Source organism: Dendrobates tinctorius, unplaced genomic scaffold (genome assembly GCF_039654945.1).
Source record: "Dendrobates tinctorius isolate UK_male_01 unplaced genomic scaffold, ASM3965494v1 ptg000027l, whole genome shotgun sequence".
In the NCBI taxonomy this organism is placed as follows: Eukaryota; Metazoa; Chordata; class Amphibia; order Anura; family Dendrobatidae; genus Dendrobates; species Dendrobates tinctorius.
This window is the reverse complement of record NW_027361695.1, coordinates 2,873,031-2,887,536: the sequence shown is the minus strand read 5'-3', so window position 1 is coordinate 2,887,536 and position 14,506 is coordinate 2,873,031. Positions and strand designations below refer to the sequence as shown.

At 44.2% G+C, this 14,506-nt stretch overlaps 1 protein-coding gene and 1 pseudogene across 3 annotated transcripts in view; both read left to right on the top strand.

Annotated features, from left to right (window-relative positions):
• The window catches only part of LOC141084850 (uncharacterized), a 54,250-nt pseudogene extending 52,185 nt beyond the window's left edge, over window positions 1-2,065 (top strand).
• The window catches only part of PLXNB1 (plexin B1), a 133,546-nt gene that overhangs the window by 3,516 nt on the left and 115,524 nt on the right, over window positions 1-14,506 (top strand). The window lies entirely within an intron of this gene.

Below are 14,506 nucleotides of genomic sequence, written 5' to 3'. Positions count from 1 at the left end.
TGTACAGCCAAACAATTCATTTCAACCCCTGTAGCTGACAGACGTAATGAACCTTTTGCATAATCGAGGCCAGCACTTAGCATGAAGGCTTTGTCTGAGGATCCGGTAGAAATATGGGATAATATATCACTATGATGTAGTTTACAGAGGTCATGTTGTAACATTGGTCTTCCATATAGATCTACCTGAAGGTCACTAAAGACCATGAGTGATGGATCTACAGAATATAGGAAAATTGAGAGCAGAGGTAGGAACGTAATGGGACTGAGATTATATTATTGTAATAGTTGTGACTCGTTATAATATTTGTGAATTATCACCTAAGAAATAGACTCCACGATCATGTGTTTGGATCTAATGTTGATCCCAAAGGTGATTCTTTTACGCTGGGCCAATGCCAAGTCAGGACCCGTGCCCATCAAAGGATTCCACCCCGATCGGCCATTCTAAATACCAAAAGTTTAAGAAACCTGCTGAAGCAGCCACCATACACCATGCTTCTGACACCAGTAAATCTTTTGGGAGTATATTGCACCAAACTTATTAAAATATGCACGCCGCCTTTTAAACATTTGGACTGCCCTAAAGTCAGAATGTGATGCCTAGCAGGTGTAGATTTGTGCCAAATTTGCTCCAATTTTTTTATTTATACTTGAGGCTTAAAAAATCTAAAATCTGATGGCCATGCCCCTAATAACCTCTCTTATTTCAACTTTTACCAAAGTGAAAAGTTTTTGTGTAACTTACATTTTTGTCTTTTGGGGGGAGTGAGGCTCGGTTTTCTTTCTAAACAGGCACAAACTGATTAGTAAATGAAAAGTAGGTGCACTTTTCAAAAACTTTTCTCGCGTCAGTCTTTTTTTTTTTTCGGTCTCGGGAGAGTTGTTTAGTTGCTCCTTTGTGTTAGTGATAGGTGAAGGTCTCTGCACCCAGACCCCCGACCCAATAAAATCTCCTGCCGTGTTTAGATTAATACCATAGCATTACCAGCCAAGTAATGGCCCAACGCAGGCTGATGATTGACCGAAGGGTTTATGTGACCTCATTGCTCTTCTAGCCTTGCTTACCTAAGCCACCCATGCCAAAGGCCTTCACTCGTGAGACTTGTCTGACCATAGCCTCAACCTTTTTGGATACTTCATGATGATTGATCTACAATCTAAGGACCTTGAAGATAGAAATCCCGGGTTGGATAGAGTTAAGACATGATGAACAGGCTGCCCCTTTGGACAGCAATGCAAGTTTTTTTTTGTGGTGCCTCCTCTTCTGGGCTGCCCCTTTGGACAGCAATGCAAGTTTTTTTTTGTGGTGCCTCCTCTTCTGGAATGTCCCATTGTGTCATCCCTATGACATCTTCTTGCTGGACGAATGCAATCCCCCCTCTTCCCCGCATTACTATGCCATCCCCTCAGCTGGGTCTTGGCATTTGTGATGAGCATTGTCTACTAAGCTGAAGGTCATGGCAGGGGTTGAGTGTAGATATTTGAATAAAGCTGTGTGCACTTTCAAGGTAACTGGGGGTTAATAAGACACTGTGACTAGTTAACCGAGGGGGGCTTGTGGATATTGCCAGGTAAATGGAAAGTACTGGGTTGCCCTGCGGCCAAACCACATGGCTTTTTACAGATGCCAATCTATTCGGTAATGAGTTGTGCTAGTGGCGGTCTGCATTAAAAAAAAAAAAAAAAAAAGATGCTCCATCATGGTAGGTTGGAGAAGGAGGCATGAGATTCCTTTGTTCCCATTGTTATGGGGTGGTGAATGAGCTGGGAGTTGGGGGAGGGTGCTGGTCTTGCTTATCATCTATTCAGGAACAGCTGCTGTCTGAATACCTTATCTGCCACCCCTCCATGGGGAAAGGCTGGGGAGGGATGGAGTCCTGGAGGTGGCACTGAACTGGAAAATTAAAGCTTGGGCATGATCTTCTTCTTCTTTTTTTTTTTTTTTTTTTTTCTTTTATTTTCAGCAGTACCTGTGTTTCTTTGGTGCAGCTTGTCATAACTGGCAACTGCTGAAGATGAAGCTATCGTCCCTTATGGCGGACGATGGATTAATAGAATCTTGAGAAAAATTGTAAACATGTAGAGCGGGAGAATTAATGAAACTGCAGAAGAATTCTGCCGAGGAACGGTGAACGTGGCGCGCTCCAAACTTGACATACAGTTACTATAAAACTGGTGCGTGTAAAGGAGCGAGTGCATGGCGTGGTTTGCAAAAGGTGTTGTAAATTAGAAGAGCGTTGTCTTGTAAAATGAGGCAACATTATAAATTGTACCATTTTTTTTGCACCAAAAACTGGCACAAATGCAAAGTCTGAATTGCACCAAATTTTTTTTATATGTTGTGAGAACCATGTTGATAAATTTGGGGCAATTGCAACAAATTTGACACTAATGATAAATGTATCAGAAATTATCCTATATACACATAAAATATGTAATATTATTTATATATATTATATAATTTTTTTTAGCTATTTTGCTTGTTTTTGCAGTGGGTAAAGTTTAAGTGTCAGGTCTTGGTTGAAAAAAAAAGACCTAGGTCCATCAAGTTCAACTTTTCTGCTTATTTAAAGGACACAAAAATCTAAACTTTGCAGCTAAAATAACGCAGGAGCAACATATATATATACCGGTAACTGGATGCTGATCTTAGCCATATTGATACATTTTTATCTCCTTTTTATATTTCTTCACTGCATATGAGATAATCTGCCTACGGATATGTGATTAAAGTTTTTAGAACTTTTATGTGACTTTTCTGCTTCTGGAAGTTATGTGCAATAATAGAAGACCCTCCCCTATAACTGCAGTCGTCCCTGTGGCAGTGTGGTGGGGGTGAGCACTCTGTACGCAGGGTTACCAGACCAGTCATGTGAATCCAAACACATCCAAATTACCTATGCATGGCTGCTCTGCAATTAGTTCACATGGATATTGCATGTCTCCATCCATATGCAGTCGGCATATAAGCTAACAGCCCTGGAACAATCCGTGATGCATATTTTATGTGTGGTTCTGAAATGGCGTAGACTTAAATTGATGGTGAATGCACTGACAAAAATCTTTTCCATGCTGTGGAGAGAGAGGGTTTCTTATTTTGAATCCATTAGTTCCATATTTTGTGGCCTCTACTTTTACAAAGGGTCAGAGGGGCGGAGCACAGATTCAAATTCTTGCATCATGCTCCACCTCTCTGACTCTTGTAAAAGTGGATAGTTTATCAGCATTGTCCAGTGGGCACCTTTTTTTAAATGTTTTTCCAAATTTGTTACAGTATGTGTGATGTATATAAGGATTAAACAAAATAAACAGTCCTTCCTTAACCAGAAATGTCACTGCACCTCCCTAAAATCCGTAACAGGCCCCCCCAACCTGCAGCGTGACTTGTTAGTGGTATCAATTTCATTGGGCTTCCTCAGGGGCTGGCCACAACCTCTGATCACCAAATAGTCTCCTCCCCATCTTGACGATGTCCTCTTCTGTCAAGCTGCCCAGCCCTTTCTTACTACTTGGTACTGTGAAAAATGACTATTAGCTATTATGGCTGCACTTTCAGTTTCTACTGCAGTTGGCACCCACTTTTCTAGAGTCTGTAGGTGCCCATGCACAATAGATAAATATTGGCCAAAGCCTTCAATCATTTGATGGGTTCCTCCAACCTCTACCGATGGGAGGGAGAGAGGATTATTGTGCTTTGCTTATATAGCGCCATCATATTCCGCAGCGCTTTACAATCATCCTGTCCCCATTGAGGCTCACAATCTACATGCCCTATCAGTATGCCTTTGGAGTGTGGCGCCCCTGAGGCTCAGTCGCCACAGAGGTACTGCACCTCCTCCTGAGGTGTGGTGCCCCACCATCCAGGTAAGTTGGAGGCTCCTGACCATGCTCCAACGCTCGCACCCCACACAATAGAGTAGCTCAGCAAAACCACATTGCGGCTCCTTGCTTAGAGAGAAGCAGAGCGCCTTTGGCGGTTCCCTGCTTGGAACACTAGACGTGCTGGGAGGTGGGTGGAGTTGAGAGTACATAAAAGAGCGGGATGGTTTAGGATTACAGGTCAGTCAGTCAGACAGACGGGGAGTCTGAGAGAGGAAGCCACTTGGAGAGGAGTGGGGATCCTTGGAAGAGGGATGGAGGAAGGAGTGCTGCAGCTGCCTCAGTGATCTGAGCTAGCTGGCACGGGAAAGGAAAGAAGGAGAGAGACATTGAACTGAAGCCTGAGCTTCCATAGAAGGGAAAGACAAGTACGGAACGTAGGAGTAAAAGGGAACACACAGGACGTGGGTGAGAGGAAGAACCCTGCCTAGAAGTTCTAAGCGCAAGGCCGGGGCCCGGTCCCCGAGGTTGTATGGACACTAATGGTTCTGCAGCAGACACCGGTGGAGTAGTGGGCTGTAAATGCACTACTCCCATCTAAAGCTTGGGGGCACAACAGCAATACGTACAAGTAGAGTTCTTGGGAACATCTGTCAGGAGGAACTCCAGTGTAACTCAGTACTAGGAGATCTTCACACTTAAAGGCGCTATAGAGGAGAGACGTTCAGGAAAGGCACATAAGTTGGCGGAAGGGAGCATTCCATCTTGCCTGGAGGTTGACTGAGTCCCTGACCCGGAGGACACGGCACAGAAGCGGGCACTACAGACTGTGAGTAAAGCTTTGGGACTACATGTCCTGGTGTCCTCCATTCCTTCCTGCGTCCGTCCGCCTGGCACTGCTACATCCCCTGTGCCAAACACTACACCATCTAAGTGTCTCTTCACCTATCCTGCCCTGGGACTACAGTTTCACCTGTGGGGAGCTTTTACATCTTTGTTGCGCCATACCACCAGTCCCAGCGGATCTGCATGCAGCGTCGGCTTAACAACTCCCTGGCCGAGCACCACAGGTGGCGTCACAAACTATTCCATTAACTATAATCCACCATTTCCACTCCCTCATTACTTGGGCGCCCAGGGCCACGGACCGGGTCACTGCTGCTGTGACACATCCCGCTGACACCGGCCCGGTACCGAGTACCCCACAGCCCTGGGAGGGCGACCCAGGAGCATAGGAATATAAAGAAGAATCTGGAGGAAAAACCACGCAAACACGAGAACATACAAATTTCTTGCAGAAGTTGTTCTTGAAACTCAGGACCCCAGCGCTGCAAAGCAACCTTGCTAACCACTGAGCCATCGTGTTGCCCATAGGATCAGGCATGTTGGATTTTAATGTGTCCGATCCCTTATCCTAGCGTGCATGTGTATGGGAGATGGAAGTAAGCACTCAAAGTACATTTGGTCGCCCGCTATCTAAGGTGTCTGGCTGCCGTAGCTCTATTCTGATTGCCACGTGAGTCGAGTGTCCAATTCAAAAACTTATTATAAACTAAATTGATGGGGGTTTTTTTAGAAGTTGTCCCTAGTTCTTGGGACTGGCAGGAAAAAGTTATTAAAGGTTTGATATTGTTAAATAAAGTGTCTTTTCTTTCTCCCAAAACACCACCACTCTTGTCTATAGGCTGTGGCCAGTATTGCAATTCAGCCCCATTTAGGAGACTCAGTGGGGTGAACAACACAAGTCTCTTCTTGTTCCTTAATTTCTACTTATATCACCTCTTCCCCCAAACAGCATTGATTTAGTGTCTGCAGACTTGCGAACTTTGGATGGGATGAAAGCCATTTGTAGAGCTTCTGTCCTACAACTTGCCTCCTCGGCTTGAATAACGATCATTCTATGCACACACAAGTCATAAGTCAGGAGAGCAGCTCTGTTAAAACAAACCCAGGGTGTCCATTTTCTTGGTAAGAATCCAAAATATGCCCAGTACTTCTCTTCAGTTGGAGGTCACATTCCTTCCTGCAATTAACCTGAAGCACAGCTGAGGGTCTTTAAACAGGTGCTCCATCTATAATATGGTGGCATGCTTTCTTCAAAGGGCTCCCATTTCGTTCTGGCTCCATGAAGCTGGCTGCAAGAGAGTTAAAAGTTAGTGGTCACTGGAAATATACTAAAGCAGCAGGGCTGGACAAAATAGGTGTATTTTCTACGATCACAGTAGGTGATCCACAGGAGGCAGCAAGCTTCTGCTTCTGTCATCTTGAGCCATCTTATTAGATCGTATAGTGGCAGTGCACGCTGTAGCAGAGATGTCAAATAGTGGCAGTGCACTCAGTAGCAGAGAATGCAGATAGTGGCAGTGCACTCTACAGCAGAGATGTCAAATAGTGGCAGTGCACTCTGTAGCAGAGATGTCAAATAGTGGCAGTGCACTCTGTAGCAGAGATGTCAAATAGTGGCAGTGCACTCTGTAGCAGAGATGTCAAATAGTGGCAGTGCACTCTGTAGCAGAGATGTCAAATAGTGGCAGTGCACTCTGTAGCAGAGATGTCAAATAGTGGCAGTGCACTCTAGCAGAGATGTCAAATAGTGGCAGTGCACTCTGTAGCAGAGATGTCAAATAGTGGCAGTGCACTCTGTAGCAGAGATGTCAAATAGTGGCAGTGCACTCTGTAGCAGAGATGTCAAATACTGGCAGTGCACTCTGTAGCAGAGATGTCAAATACTGGCAGTGCACTCTGTAGCAGAGATGTCAAATACTGGCAGTGCATTCTGTAGCAGAGATGTCAAATACTGGCAGTGCACTCTGTAGCAGAGATGTCAAACTTCAGCTCATGGGCCAAATCTGTCCGCGGTGTAATTATATTTAGCCCACGTGAAAATGCCAAATGTCTACTAGAGCTGACCCGCCGGTAGACAGAGCATGTACTGCTAATACTTCAAATTGCGTGTTTCCGGTCCACATTTCACTTGTATTTGTAGTATTAAGCTTAACTTCTTCCAGATTCAATATTTAAGCAAAGCTTTAGTTTGTTTCCATATGAAAAGGTTCAGCGTTATATTTGATGAGAATGAAAAACTTCCTCAATTGTACACGTTTTCAATAAATATCAAGGTGTTGGCCTACGACTTTGTCGTTTTTAATTTTTTCCCTCTGTGTATTAGAGTTGGACATCCCTGCTCTACAGTGCACTTATTGCATGCATAAGACCTTGGCATATAGCAACGGTATTCTATCATCTGTTCAGAGAGTAAATGGCAGCATAAGAAGAGTTTTGCCAAGTTAAGGGTAAAAGCGTCAGACTCCATTAATGAAATGACTAATCCTAGATGGTAAAAGTTTCTAAAATGTTAGAAGAAGTCATAAAAGAACAATATTTTGGCTTATCTTTGTCTAGTTTTATATTTTTTTTGGTGGCTCATTGGGTAGTTGAGAGTAGGACATGTACTTTGATCAATGCAGAAGGACATAGCTCTATTCACAACTTTCAGAATCTAGACATATCTTTTCTTTTTAATCTCTTTGGTGGTCTGTTGGGAGTTTGATGGGTGGGCATGTGGCTTGAGAATTTGTCAGTGGAGTGGGCATAATTAGTTTAACAAAAAAAAAAAATCATAGAATTCAGATTTTTGATGATGGACCTGGCAAATTCCAACTGTCCCAAGCAGATAGAAATAAATGGTTATGCATCTTTCACTTTTGCATCTCTGGCAAGTTTGTGTAGGTCTCTCTTCTCTGTTAGGGTTCGCTAGGTCTCGCATCTTTGCTGGGGTTTAACGACAGGTCTTGCAACTTTACTCGGGTTTGGTGGGTCTTGCATCTCTGCTGGGGTTTGATGGGTCTTGCGACTTTGCTGGGGTTTGGTGGGTCTTGCCACTTTGCTGGGGTTTGGTGGGTCTTGCCACTTTGCTGGGGTTTGGTGGGTCTTGCCACTTTGATGGGGTTTGGTGGGTCTTGCCACTTTGCTGGGGTTTGGTGGGTCTTGCCACTTTGATGGGGTTTGGTGGGTCTTGCCACTTTGCTGGGGTTTGGTGGGTCTTGCCACTTTGCTGGGGTTTGGTGGGTCTTGCCACTTTGCTGGGGTTTGGTGGGTCTTGCCACTTTGCTGGGGTTTGGTGGGTCTTGCCACTTTGCTGGGGTTTGGTGGGTCTTGCCACTTTGCTGGGGTTTGGCGGGTCTTGCGACTTTGCTGGGGTTTGGCGGGTCTGGCGACTTTGCTGGGGTTTGGCGGGTCTGGCGATTTTGCTGGGGTTTGGCGGGTCTGGCGACTTTGCTGGGGTTTGGCGGGTCTGGCGACTTTGCTGGGGTTTGGCGGGTCTGGCGACTTTGCTGGGGTTTGGCGGGTCTTGCCACTTTGCTGGGGTTTGGCGGGTCTTGCCACTTTGCTGGGGTTTGGTGGGTCTTGCCACTTTGCTGGGGTTTGGTGGGTCTTGCCACTTTGCTGGGGTTTGCATCTCTGCTGGGTTTCATAGGTCTTGTGACTTTGCTGGGGTTTCATAGGTCTTGCGACTTTGCTGGGGTTTGGTGGGTCTTGCGACTTTGCTGGGACTTGGTGCGTCGTGCATCTCTGCTGGGGTTTCATAGGTCTTGCGACTTTGGGGTTTAGTGGGTCTTGCGACTTTGCTGGGGCTTGGTGGGTCTTGCGACTTTGCTGGGGCTTGGTGGGTCTTGCGACTTTGTTGGGACTTGGTGGGTCTTGCATCTCTGCTGGGGTTTCATAGGTCTTGCGACTTTGGGGTTTGGTGGGTCTTGCGACTTTGCTGGGGCTTGGTGGGTCTTGTGACTTTGCTGGGGCTTGGTGGGTCTTGCGACTTTGCCGGGGCTTGGTGGGTCTTGCGACTTTGCTGGGGCTTGGGTCTTGCGACTTTGCTGGGGCTTGGTGGGTCTTGCGACTTTGCTGGGGCTTGGCGGGTCTTGCGACTTTGCTGGGGCTTGGTGGGTCTTGTGACTTTGCCGGGGCTTGGCGGGTCTGGCGACTTTGCCGGGGCTTGGCGGGTCTGGCGACTTTGCCGGGGCTTGGCGGGTCTGGCGACTTTGCCGGGGCTTGGCGGGTCTGGCGACTTTGCCGGGGCTTGGCGGGTCTGGCGACTTTGCCGGGGCTTGGCGGGTCTGGCGACTTTGCCGGGGCTTGGCGGGCCTGGCGACTTTGCCGGGGCTTGGCGGGTCTTGCTGTTCTGAAATGATTTGGGGCTTGTATCCGTAGTAGGTTCTTATAGATTTATGACCGTTTCAGCCATGCCTTGGATTTGTAGGTTCCCAGGAAACGAAGAGCTACATCGGCAGGAAAGGTGCAGTCCTCTTTCTTTGCTTGCATAAGCTACTTTTAGCTCCCAAGTCTCATTTCACACATCACTGCCAGTGTCATGTCAATATTTGGGCACCATTAAACCCCTCTGTTGCCTGGGGTCTTGTAAATTATCGCTCATGCTGAATGTGTGAGTTCCTGTCTGCATTGCACAACAGGAAGAAAAGCAAATCCAGGGCTTTATTTTTTTGGTATTTCATTATATTTGCGCTGGTTCGCCAGAGCAGGACCCACTCTTTGTTTGCCAGGGCTTTCCTTTTATTAATCGAAAATTAAGCAGCTGAGTTGTTCAGGAGTCTTGGAAAGCTTAAGGCAAATCCAGATGTCAAGGCCGCCATATTAGTTTTCACTCAACTTTCCCAGAAACAAATCTAGTTCCAGAAATGGACAATGTACTAGATTATACGACTGCTACAATGAGAAAAAAAAGTATCTGTACTAACCAGCTATGTCACCTTATTCTAAAGCTACGAGAGGAAATGAATGCCAGTCATAGATGCAATTGGACCCCAAGTGAAGCTTGTAAACGCTTGACCTTAATGGAGGACTGCCAGAAACGAGGCGCGTTCTGTAGTGCGATTGTTAAGGGGTGAATTAAGAACTTTTCACAGATGGTAAAAGCCTAAAGCAATGAAATAACTTTATGAAAATAATTTACACAGAAAATGTTACCTTTTATGATGTAGTAAGAGGTCTATTCTCCATATCGTAGGCCTCGACCAATAACTTTACATGTTGCTTTAGCCAATTATGACAGATTTAATCTAATATATAGATTTTTTTTTTTTTTAATAATGTGCTTATCAGGAATTTTAGAAAGTTTTCACCACTTTCTAGCATGAAAACTCATTCTGATGAAGAAGCTGCATCTCCTTCCTCCGCACCGCTCCTGTCCTCTGTCTTACACTAGATAAATTGGTGACTAGAACTTTTGCACTATTGTTTTATGCTCTTAAATTGATATTAGATGGATTTTAATGGCTTCATGATCTTGCCAGAAGACTGTATCTGGGAGAGGAGCGTGCTGTTGCTAGGGATTCCTTCACCCGATGTAAAAGGTTGACCGTTCTGCCATCACCCTACATCTAAGCACCTCGTCTAGCAAAGTGGCTTTTTGGTGCCTCCTCTGAATCAATCACTAGCCACGCTTCTACCCCCTAGATCTAGTTTTCCATTGATTATGGGTTGTATGTTCAGCATCATTGTTGGCAAATCAATGGAAAGCAAGTTGGAGGGTCACACCGTACCCTCAGTCCAATGGGTTGTGACTTGGCTTGACCTTGCTCAAGAAGAAGGCCCACGTTGACTTATATTTTTGCTCCGTCCTTGGTTCCTATAGTAATGACCATCTGACAAGTCATCCTTGAGTTGGCCACCAAATGTCTATGGGCACTGCTGCGAATCCTCATATGTTGCACTTTATCTCAGGTGACTTAAGTGTTGTGTGGCCCGTTAGATCCATCTGACCCCAAGGGCAGAGAACCCTCCAGAAGGTTAGTCCTTGCCCTACACTTCTCCTAATCTTTTGAAGGCCTCTCTGTTGATTTTAACGCTATTTGTCAGCAGATTTCTGCCTGTGGACTCTCACATCTGGCCTCTCCTAATCTATCACTGGATTGGGCTGTAGGGCTCTTTGTCTTTTTCGGCCTTGGAACATCTAATGATTAAACGCCGTTCAGTGACGTTTCAGTGACGTTGGGCGGCGGATAATGCTGAGCGGGCGAGAACTGGGGCTACTAATTCAGGAGCTCCATGTCACACCTTACATAACGAAGAAAAACCACTGCTAGTCCGGTTGTATAATATATGAAATAATCCACATGGAAGGTGAAAGCCACAGAAATCTCCGGCTCAAGGACGTCCACAAAACTTCCAGTTTAGCTGACAATGTATATAAAATGTGCGTGCGTGTGTGTGTATGTGTATATACACAGAGTGTGTGTGTGTGTGTGTGTGTGTGTGTGTGTGTGTGTGTATGTGTATATACACAGAGTGTGTGTGTATGTGTATATACACAGAGTGTGTGTGTGTGTGTGTGTGTGTGTGTGTGTGTGTGTGTGTGTGTGTGTGTGTATATATAACAAATTATTTTTTTGCAATTTTATGTACCCCTCACCTCCCGAGTTATCCTTTTTAAGGCATAAACCAACTTTTGCAACCATTTATTTTTCTTAAAAGCAATTTTGCTTCTACAGCTCCCATGAAGACCCGTGTGTCTCCATGGTAACAGACCGTAAACATCAGTCGTCTTTTCAATTCTTGCATTCGGTCAAGTAACGAGAAGAATCAGGTGGGCAGATGGAAGACTGCAGGGTCAGATTAGACTAGCCTTGTTTTGCTGACTGTTACCATGGTTACACATGAGTATGCCTATGAGCTGCAGACTGAAAATAAGATATTGTTCATCAAAGGAGTTTGCCATTTACAATTTCTGATGCATTGGGATAATTATTGGAAAAGAGTTGCAATGGTACGCAGCCAGTAAACTATACTTATAGTTTATAATATAGATTCCATGACCTTGTTGTGTTCCTTCCTTTTTTATTTTTCCAAGTGATCGCATTTTGGTTCTGCCCAATATTTGGGAGGGGGGGTAGAGAGGTTGTGATCCGAGCGGTGGATGATTTATGTATTCACATACCCTGATAAAAAAGGCTCCAGCAAAATGGAGTCCATACATTACACCACAGCAGCTTCTTACCCAATTACAAGGATAATTAACTTCATTTATAAAACTGTCTAAAAAGATAAAAAAAAGTCTTGGTTACCCATAGCAACCAATCACAGTGCAGCTTTCATTTTTAAAGGGCAGAATATGAAATGAAAGCAGTGCAGTGATTGGTTGCTATGGCCAGCAATAATATAAATCTCAGCATTTCCTAGCAACCGAAGTGCGACTCCCTGTATTTTATAGATACGGGTTGGGGTCAGTGGCCTTGTCCGTACGTCCGTCCGTCCGTCTCTTATATTAGCGGTACAATGTTCAATTTTATGCATAAGTGCCTCATGGAAATCATTGGTGATCCAAAAAAAAAGAGAGAAACTGAACCACACGGGTCAAATATGATTTTTTTTTTTTTTTTCCCAGAATCTATGTAGAATATTTCCATTTTCTATACATTAATCTATCGTCCTGCCATAGTATTTATAATCATCTTAGTAAAGTGGAGGATATTGCCGTGTTTCCATATCAACCAACCAAATATCAGCTTTTATGTTCACAAAATAAAAGCTGTGAACTGATTGGTTGCCTCATAGAGCCGGTCCCTGTTTAGGACTCCCCTCTATGCACCAAAACATGGCAGATCCAGGCTTTCCATGCATTACTTGGTCGGCCGTTCATTTTTATACCTGGCATGTAATACTTCTGGTCTCCTATAGTGGCTGCTGTAGGGGGAGTGTATTGCCAAATGGAGCTTTCTCCAGCGATCACCACTGATCAACTGGGATTAGCATGGTTGGCTTCTACTTAAAATATGGGTTCTTTATCAGGTAATCCTTTTAGGCCTCGTTCAGACAGCCCATTCCGGTTTTATGACCCGAACTAACAGGACCGTAGGAATATCATGTCTGTAGCATTACAATCAGGTGGGAGCATTGTGAGAACCTGAGAGTGGACTTTATAGGTCATATGACTGCAAGGTAGGCGGATCTAAGTTGCTGGCTGTTTCCAGGAGCGAATTGTAGATTTTATTTTTTTACTGTATGGCTATAAATGAGGAATTCAATGTGAAATATCTCAAAAGTTGCCCAAAATCAATAAAGCAAAATAGTTATAAAGTTGCTCAACTTTTTATGCAGATTTACTCCTATGACGTTTTTGGAAAATGTGGAAATACACTTTAGTTTGGTTAAAACAGTATGTAGTTCTACCGCCCTTATAGTGAAAGGAATAGTCGGATGCTATACGCTAGTGTGACTCCGGCCTTTTTTTTTGTTCATTACAAATGTTGCGCCGTTTACCTTGTGTAGCCTCTGTATTGCACTGTCTGTTGCTGGGTGCAGGATGAGTTAACTGAGAATCCGTCAGTGAGCTCCTTATGGTATGACGGGGAGTTTGTAGCTCTTTTCTTTGTCATTTTCTGAGCTCACACCACATCAAAGTTGAAAGAATATGGAGACAGTCAGTAAAAGCCAAACAATGCAACATTTTTTAATGATGCGCAATTCCAAAAATTATTTTTTAACCTTCAATACCTGCATTTATGTAAAAAAAAAAAAAAAAATCCCCAAAAGCGGACAAGCCCTTTGAAACAATTTATCGTTCAATGCCTTAGCAATTAAGCTTCTCCTTTAAAGAATATTTGGAGTCTGTTGGTATAGAAGATGCAGGGTCTGACGTGATGAGTCGCTCCAGATTGGCATCCATCCTCCCATGCCTACCAATTAAAAAAAAAAAAAAATGACGCGTTTGCTGAATTAGCTGTAATAAGCGAAGAAGCCCCCTGATGTCAGACCTCCGACACATCAAATAATATCCCTGGTTATGCATTCCTAGACTGACTCCCAGGCACATACCACGCAGCTCCTATAAACTGCAGAGCCGGCATCTTCCAGATGGGATGAATATGTATTAAGGAAGAATCTACATTTCATTAAAATGAAGTGCGGTTAGAAGTTTGGCTTCACTTCTACTCGCAGAGGTTATCTAAAGTTAGAGAAATATTCAGGATTGAGAGTCCTCAGTAGTTGATACCTTTTAATGGCTAACTGAAAAGATGGTAATACATTGCAAGCTTTCGAGACTACTCAGGTCTCTTCATCAGGCTAGACTAATACAAAATCTGAAGTCACATATTTATGCACAATACAGCCTAGAAAAAATGCAATAGATAAGACAAGTGACGTGAAGCAGAACTATCAATATGGGAGAGGGAGAAACATAAATATAAACATTGGACCAGTTCATAGATAAGGAGTCCGGATGTTTTATGGTCCTCTGATTGGGGTCTAGCTCTGTGTTGCCCCGCAAGGTTTTAAAAGGAAATTCCTTAATTGATGTAAAAAGACATAAATCCATGCGACACATTCATTCCAGCACTGAGAGTGTCAAAGTTCGTCATAAATTTGTACTCCCAAACTCGTCTCTCTCTCTGAGATGTGAAGTTACCTTTCAATACCAGTAATTTCATATCCATGCTGCTGTGATCAGGGATACAGAAATGTTTTGCCACAGGTAGATCCATTCTTTTTTCTCTTATTGTGTGACGATGAGCATTCATCCTTGTTCTAAGCTTTTGCCCTGTCTCCCCCACATACAGACCTCCAGTTGGACATTTAGTACAAATAATTAAGTACACCACATTAGATGTAATGCAGGTGAAAGTACCTGGGATCTTGTAGTCCTGATGTGAGTTGGGGATCTTTATCTTGTC